Below are 8,123 nucleotides of genomic sequence, written 5' to 3' on the forward strand. Positions count from 1 at the left end.
CACAATATGGCGGTTATTTTATTTGCTATTTCCGTTAGTTGAGCTGTACGCACCTGCGCAGTACGTCTCATGGTCCCATCGCCGTGTACCTGCGTCCATGCCATCCGGTTTACCATTCTCGGTTAGTAATATGGATTGTTTGCTTTATGGTGTAAAAGTGTCCAGTAAAGGCACTTTAGCCTCTGTGATATTTTCTATATTGGTGGACAAGTTAATACTGGAAATGACAAAACTGTTAGCCTTGATTCACACATATTTATTCAGCATTGATAAGCTCAAATATGTAACAAGAATATGTCAACACTGGCCAAGGCCAGCTACCTAAACTTCAATACCTTACAATGGGGCTAGAAGCCCCTCCACTCACATGTCAATCTGTCTTCAGATTGCTTCCCCAAAAAAGGCTACATTTCTGAATACCCTAGCAAAAGCCAGAAACCACTACTCCTGTCGGGATTTTGTATCCCAATGGATACTTTTGAAAGGGCTACACAATCTTAACAAGAGCCGAGGGCTGATCACTACCACTGACAGTACATAACCTAAATGGTAACCCTTCTCTTCATTAACAATCATCAGTCATTGCTAAATGTCAGTAAACAACAGCAAAGCAATATTCAAAACCATTTCAGTCATTAATTATGTTCATTTGAAGGTGAAGCCAGGTGTAAACATTAGAAATAAAAACATACAACCTGAACGATTCAAATCAAGGTCGCAAAGCAAGCTTTGTATCTAGTGGCTATAGTTTTGGTTGTTGATGTTTTCTTCAACCAGGTAGAATGCTTGGAAGGGGCAATCTGTAGCTGGCAAATTTGGACTGAGTAGTCTTCTCTTTGAAAGGTGTTTTTCTCTTTCTCCCTTTCAGGCTTATTTTAAAGTACTTTGAATTTATAGAGACTTGCTAACTAACTGCGTTGTGTAAGATATTGCATCAGTCAAAAAATTCGGACAACCAATAAGTTCCCATGGTCTGGTTGTTTGTTTATTAAGTTACCTTTAGCTAGACATGAAAGTCCCATTTCACACATTCCTACAAACATACACACACTGGTCACTTTACCTAAGTTTAAACATACAGATACAATACAATAAACAATAATAACCTTTTAACAATTGCATACTTATTTTTCCAGAATTTCTGTCTATTTTGCATTCACCACAGAACTTTATCTGATCCTAAATTTGAAAGTCTTGGATAATTACCTCATGAAAAATAATGATCACATGAGGTCATTTGTAGCTGCTTACTATTTCAGTTACAGAACATTATGATTACAGAATGTCAAAATGTTACTGCCTTAGTCACATAGCTTAAGGGCCATTTCTAACTACTGTACTTCTAAAATTAAAATGCACTAAAATAAAACACACACAATAAATATTATTAGCTCATATTTAAAAAACTGCAAATACACAATTTTCCAACAGCAGTTTATATGTTCTTGTCTTAGCATTTTTGCTGCTTTATCTCAGTTGCAATTTAGGCTCTTCATTTGTTCCCACAGATCTGAATAATCTAATGTCCATTTAAGTCTTATAATATTTTATTCATGTATAGCCACCAAGCATTTATGCAGATTTATAAACTGCTCAAAAAAATTAAAAGAACATTTAGAAAACACATCAGATCTCAGTGGGATAAAAACCATGCTGGATATCTATACTAATATGAACTAGGTAATGTGTTAGCAATGAAAGGATACCACATCATTTGATGGAAATGAAAATTATCAACATGCAGAGGGCTGAATTCAAAGACACCCTGAAGATCAAAGTGAAAAAATGATGTGGCAGGCTAGTCCATTATGCCGAAATTTCATTGCAGAAACTCCAAATCGTAATCAGTAGTTTGTATGCCCCCTACGTCCTTATATGCATGCCTGACAATGTCGGGGCATGCTCCTAATGAGATGATGGATGGTGTCCTGGGGGATCTCCTCCCAGATCTGGACCAGGGCATCACTGAGCTCCTGGACAGTCTGAGGTGCAACCTGGTGGCTTCAGATGGAGCGAAACATAATGTCCCAGAGGTGTTCTATTGGAGTTAGGTCAGGCGAGCGTGAGGGCCAGTCAATGGTATCAATTCCTTTATCCTCCATTAACTGCCTGTATACTCTTGCCACATGAGGCCGGGCATTGTTGTGCACCAGGAGGAACCCAGGACTCACTGCACCATCATTGGGTCTGACAATGGGTCCAAGGATTTCATCCTGATACTTAATGGCAGTCAAGGTGCTGGTGTCTAACCTGTAGTGTCCCTCCATGGATATGCCTCCCCAGACCATCACTGACCCACCACCAAACCGGTCATGCTGAATGATGCTTCTCCAGACCCTTTCATGTCTGTCACATGTGCTCAGGGTGAACCTGCTGTCATCTGTTAAAAGCACAGGTCACCGGTGGTGGACCTGCCAATTCTGGTATTTTATGGCAAATGCCAATCAAGCTCCATGGTGCCGGGCAGTGAGTACAGGGCCCACTAGAGAATGCTGGGCCCTCAGGCCACCCTCATGAAGTCTGTTTCAGATTGTTTGGTCAGAGACATTCACACCAGGGGCCTGCTGGAGGTCATTTTGTAGGGCTCTGGCAGTGCTCATCCTGTTCCTCCTTGCCCAAAGGAGCAGGTACCGGTCCTGTTGATGGGTTAACACTAGAATTACCAGAGCCTACGAGAAAACTCATAAATCCAGCCCACCTTAAATCCTTTCTCACCTCTCCGTCAGTGTCTTTTGTTCTGTAAATGTGTCGATAAGCAGTAAGCAGCCTGGTATCCCATCCCCCCGCCCACTACCGCAGTTCAATTCGCAAAGAGGTTTCTCAGTGCTCAGTGTTTATCTTTGAGTGAAGTGCTGTAGCTTTATAGAGTAAAAAAGTACATCGTCAGAATACATACATTTCATGTGTGTTCAGTGTCATCAACAATCTATGTAAAAACGTCGTTAACACAGAAACGTTTTTCATGTTTTAGTAATAATTGACAAAATGTAGACATGAAATGTATAATGTGTGGAGCCTGAAATACAAATATGAAATAAACACTTTCACAAAACTTACAAGTATAACAAAACAAGTCCACTTTTTTTCAAGAATTTAACCGATGAAAAAAGAAAGCAGGTTACGACAGGCGGTTGATACGACAGCTTGCGTGGTGCAATGTTAAGAACTGCTGCCTTCCAATCAAGAGGTCGCGGTTTCGATATCAGCTGCTTCCCAAATTTACTATTCTGAGTAGTGAGCTGCTCTTATTGTTAATAACCTATTCTAACAGCATGACGTCTAACCCAGCGCCTTAGAACAATTGAACATACCTCCTCCAATCATTTCAGTGTTCTGACGATCGCATCCTCCAGAGGGGAGTCCCATGCATATGGGAACAAGTCGGTCCCAATTTCGGACGCACCATAATTACCTCATTGGCTTTGCATGTTTTGAGATTCTGCTGGAAGTTCCCTCCAGGGTACTGGATGCCAAAACCTGTGGTAGAAATTTTATATTTTTTAAAGAAAGAAAGATCCTCTAACAGAACAAATCAGTAATAAGGCAGGAGAAAATCAGTTAATTGTATCTTTTAATTACTCCTTGGCAAAATGCCTTGGAGGGAACATTCTTCAAAAGCAGTCCATTACAGCATGGTCAGAATGATCAGAGAAACAAAGAAATAAGGTTCATTTTATAAGCTATTGAATTTACTTACAGTGTCAATCAGTGCAAACATTTACTCTGGTTGGTTCATTGGTTTACACCCAAATGACTTATATAAAATAAAAAACTAGAGGTTGATAACAACCAAGTGATCTAGGACAACAAAATTAAAAACAAATTAGGCAGACAATTAGACACTTTGAGAGATTATCATTGTTTAATATTAAGCAGTGGGCCTCTTGCCAGCCTGAACGTCTTATTTTACTGCATTTCTTGAAGTAAGTGTTCAGCCATGTACAAAGTTAAAATAGGGGGACAGCTAACAAACTATTTCAGGGAGCACATCTGATCAATTAAAATCAAAGACCCGACAAAAGCCTACTGTACTGTTGGAACACTTCACATCCCTTCATTATTTCCACAGTGATCTCTCCATTTGTGTTCTTTCACAGGGATTCAAATATACTTTAAAAAAAAACACACACACACAAAAGAAGCTAAGCTCATTCTCACTCCTGGATCCAACATTATCTCCCAATCTCAATGACAAACTAACTTTTTAATCCCACCTTTCACTTACTCTAATGGAAGCATTTTTAGTCTGTCTTTAAAGTCCATCCATCCATTGTCCACCACTTATCCGAAGTTGGGTAGTGGGTGCAGCAGCCTAAGCAGGGCAGCCCAGACCTCCTTCTCCCCAGCCACCTCCTCCAGCTCCTCTGGGGGGACCCCGAGGCGTTCCCAGGCCAGCCGGGAGATATAATCCCTCCAGCGTGTCCTGGGTCTGCCCCGTGGCCTTCTCCCAGTGGGACATGCCCGGAACACCCCCCTAGGGAGGCATCCAGGGGGCATCTTGACCAGATTCCCGAACCACCTCAACTGATCCCTCTCAATGCAGAGGAGCAGCGACTCTACTCCGAGTCTCTCCCGGATAACTGAACTCCTCACTCTATCTCTAAGGGAAAGTCCAGCCACCCTGCAGAGAAAACTCATTTCGGCCGCTTGTATCTGCGATCTTGCTTTTTCGGTCACTACCCAAAGCTCGTGGCCATAAGTGAGGTTAGGAATGTAGATCGACTGGTAAATCGACAGCCTCACCTTTTGGCTCAGCTCTCTCTTTACCATGACGGACCACTTCACCATGCCGCACCAATCCATCTGTCAACCTCCCGCTTCATTCTTCCCTCACCCGTGAACAAGACCCCGAGATACTTGAACTCCTCCACTTGAGGCAGTAATGTGATCCCAACCCAGAGAGAGCATTCCACCCTTTTCCGGCAGAGAACCATGGCCTCGGATTTAGAGGTGCTGACTCACATCCCCGCCGCTTCACACTCGGCTGCAAACCACTCCAGTGAGAGCCGGAGGTCACTGTCCGATGAAGCCAACAGAACTACATCATCCGCAAATAGAAGAGATGAGATTCTGAGGTCACTGAACCAGACCCCCTCCGGTCCTTGGCTGCGCCTAGAAATTCTGTCCATAAAACTTATGAACAGAATCGGTGACAAAGGGCAGCCCTGGCGGAGTCCAACCTCAACAGGAAATTTATTACCGGCAATGCAGACCAAGCTCCTGCTCTTCCTGTACAGGGACTGAATGGCTTGTAACAATGAGCCTTGTACCCCGTAATCTTGGAGCACACCCCAAGGGATGCTTCGAGGGACATGGTCGAATGCCTTCTCCAAACCCACAAAACACATGTGGACTGATTGGCCAAACCCCCATGCCCCATCCAGGATCCTGGCCAGGGTGTAGAGCTGGTCCAGTGTTCCACGGCCGGGACGGAATCCGCATTGTTACTCTTGAATCCGAGATTCGACTATCGACTGAACTCTTTTCTCCAGCACCCCTGAATAGACCTTACCGGGAAGGCTGAGGAGTGTGATCCCCTTATCATAATATTAATCTGTGGGTTACACATTTCTTGGACTTTACACTTTAAGATTTCCGTATCTTTGCATGTTTCAGCGTAAGCAATGACAAGACAGTTTTCTGCTTCTCCTGCATAAACAGTGGGTGTGTATACAAAAGTATGTTCTCATTTGATAACTTCCAAAACAGACAAATTGATAAGCATAAGCACTTCTTTACCTCTCTTGAGGATTCTGGAGGGAACATGGGAATACACCCAGTTGGTCTACATGTGTTTGTGGACTTAGAGATAGTGTATGGCAGTGTTCCTTGAGGCATTCTGTGGAGGGTGCATTTGTGATTTTCATGGACTGGATATCAAGGAACAGGTTGGGAGAGGAGGGGTTTCAGTTCAGTGGTCTTAGAACTGCATCACTGCTTTTTGCAAATGTTGCGGTCCTGTTCGCTTAATTAGGCTGTGTACTCTGCACACATTGGAATGTTTTGCCAATGAGTGTTAAGTGGCAGGGATGAGAATCAGCACTTCAATATCTGAGGCTACGGTTCTCAGTAGGAAAAAGGTGGACTTTGCCTCAGGATCTTGTTAACAAGTAAGAGGAAAAGAGATGGTGAGGCAGACAGACAGATAGGGATGGCGAGTACAGCTATGCTGTCGCTATATTGAATAATTAAGGTGAAGTAGGAGCTGAGTCAGAAGGCAAATCTCTTGATTTACCATTTGATCTACATCCCTACCCTCACATATGGTCATGAGCTTTGGGTAATGACCGAAAGAATGAGATTACAGGTACAAATGGCTGAAATTAGCTTTCTCCACAGGGTGACTGGGATCTCACTTAGGGATAGGGTGAGAAGCACAGAGTAGAGCTGCTTACCTTCCGCATCAAGAGGAACCAATTGAGGTGGTTTGGGCATCTGATAAGGATGCCTCCTAGGAAGATTATATCTCCCAGATGGCCTGGGAATGTCTTGGGATCCCACATTATAAGTGCGTCTGTGGAAAGAGATGTATGGGTCTTACTGATAAGACATGGTAAATGAATGAATGAATGAATGAAGCACTCTTGTGCACGTGTCTTCATCTGAATGTGCTATGAAAATATCATATTTTTGTTCAAACACACAACAGTTATCCATGACATTGCCATCAAAAACCAATTGTTTGGATTTATGAAATCCTTTTGCCATGCTGTCAATGTATGTTCATTTAATTCTGGAGTTCAGTTGCTGTCATTGTACTTTGATGAGACTTAGTTACTGACGATTTATGACACAATGTTGAATGACGAATGGTCACAATTATTGAAACTTATGAGCAGTTTATTGTACAATAACACATTGATCTACATGTACACCAAAAACCAAACTTACTTTTTTTATTAACCTACTACAAATGCATGCAGCATGTTTACCCAATAACTACAGTGGTTATCAAGATACAAAAACAACACTGTTCTACGCATCTAAATAGGCAAAGAAGGAGCCAGCATTCTATGCCAGCAAAGGTGCAGCTGTATGGTAGGAATAGTCTCATTTTGTTTATGTCACAAACAAATGCTAGCCTAACAGCACCCAGTGATGGAGGATACAATACTTGAACATTAAAGTTAATACAGCTTAGGTTGATATTTAATGCTGATACATCTTCTTGAACTAAACAGTTGTTAAAGACTGGAAAGTTCTACATCATTATCTGCAGACGATAATGAATATTTTTATTTTTTAGAGTGATCAGAAGATGAAGCTGAGCCTAATACAAAAGCCAAAAAATTCATCCTGTCTTTCATCAAAACATAAATCAAAACCCCTAAATTATACTCAAAATAACTATTGGAAGGATTCTAAATAATGAGAATTCAATATGAAGCATATACCAGTCTAACAGAGTTTGTTTTCATACCCATTACTGACAGCCTAAAAGTCCTCCGGATTGACCTATTTGCAGTCACGTCAATGACATAATGTATTGCACTACTCAAGCTAGCTACTGTAGCAACAAGCCCAACAAATGACGGTACCTGCAAAAAACAAACAGAGACAAGACCCACTTGAAAGATTAACATTCAGCAATCAATCTGAAAAATATTTAAAGAACAGACATAAATGCTGCATTTTTTTAAACTTGGATAAAAATGTAAAAGGAGCAAAATACCTTCAGAAATATCTCAGAAAAATGCACAGAAGATCCTGACTATAGCAATCATATAGTCTCTGGTACAACAGGATTATGGGCATGTTTCTTACTTATCGATATGTACTTAATTTTTCAGCTGTGTCCCTCTGACTTGGTTCAGAGAAAATGTCCTAAGGATGGATGGATGGATTTAAAAAAACAGTGTTCATGCATAAATAGTCCAATAAATTATTCAATTAAGTAGGGCTGTCAAATTAGCCAAAAAATAAAGTTTGAAAATCATAATTAAAAATAAGCAAATATTTCAATACTGTATATTCAAACTTAGATTAATGGTTCTGAGTATTACATGTATATTTGCACATGCTTTTCTATACTTTATTATCCTTGTAATGACTGCAGCAGAGACCACAGCAAGAACAAACACCATCCATCTATATTCCAACCCGCTATATCCTAACTACAGGAT

The sequence above is a fragment of the Erpetoichthys calabaricus genome, chromosome 4, assembly GCF_900747795.2.
Source record: "Erpetoichthys calabaricus chromosome 4, fErpCal1.3, whole genome shotgun sequence".
NCBI lineage: Eukaryota > Metazoa > Chordata > Cladistia > Polypteriformes > Polypteridae > Erpetoichthys > Erpetoichthys calabaricus.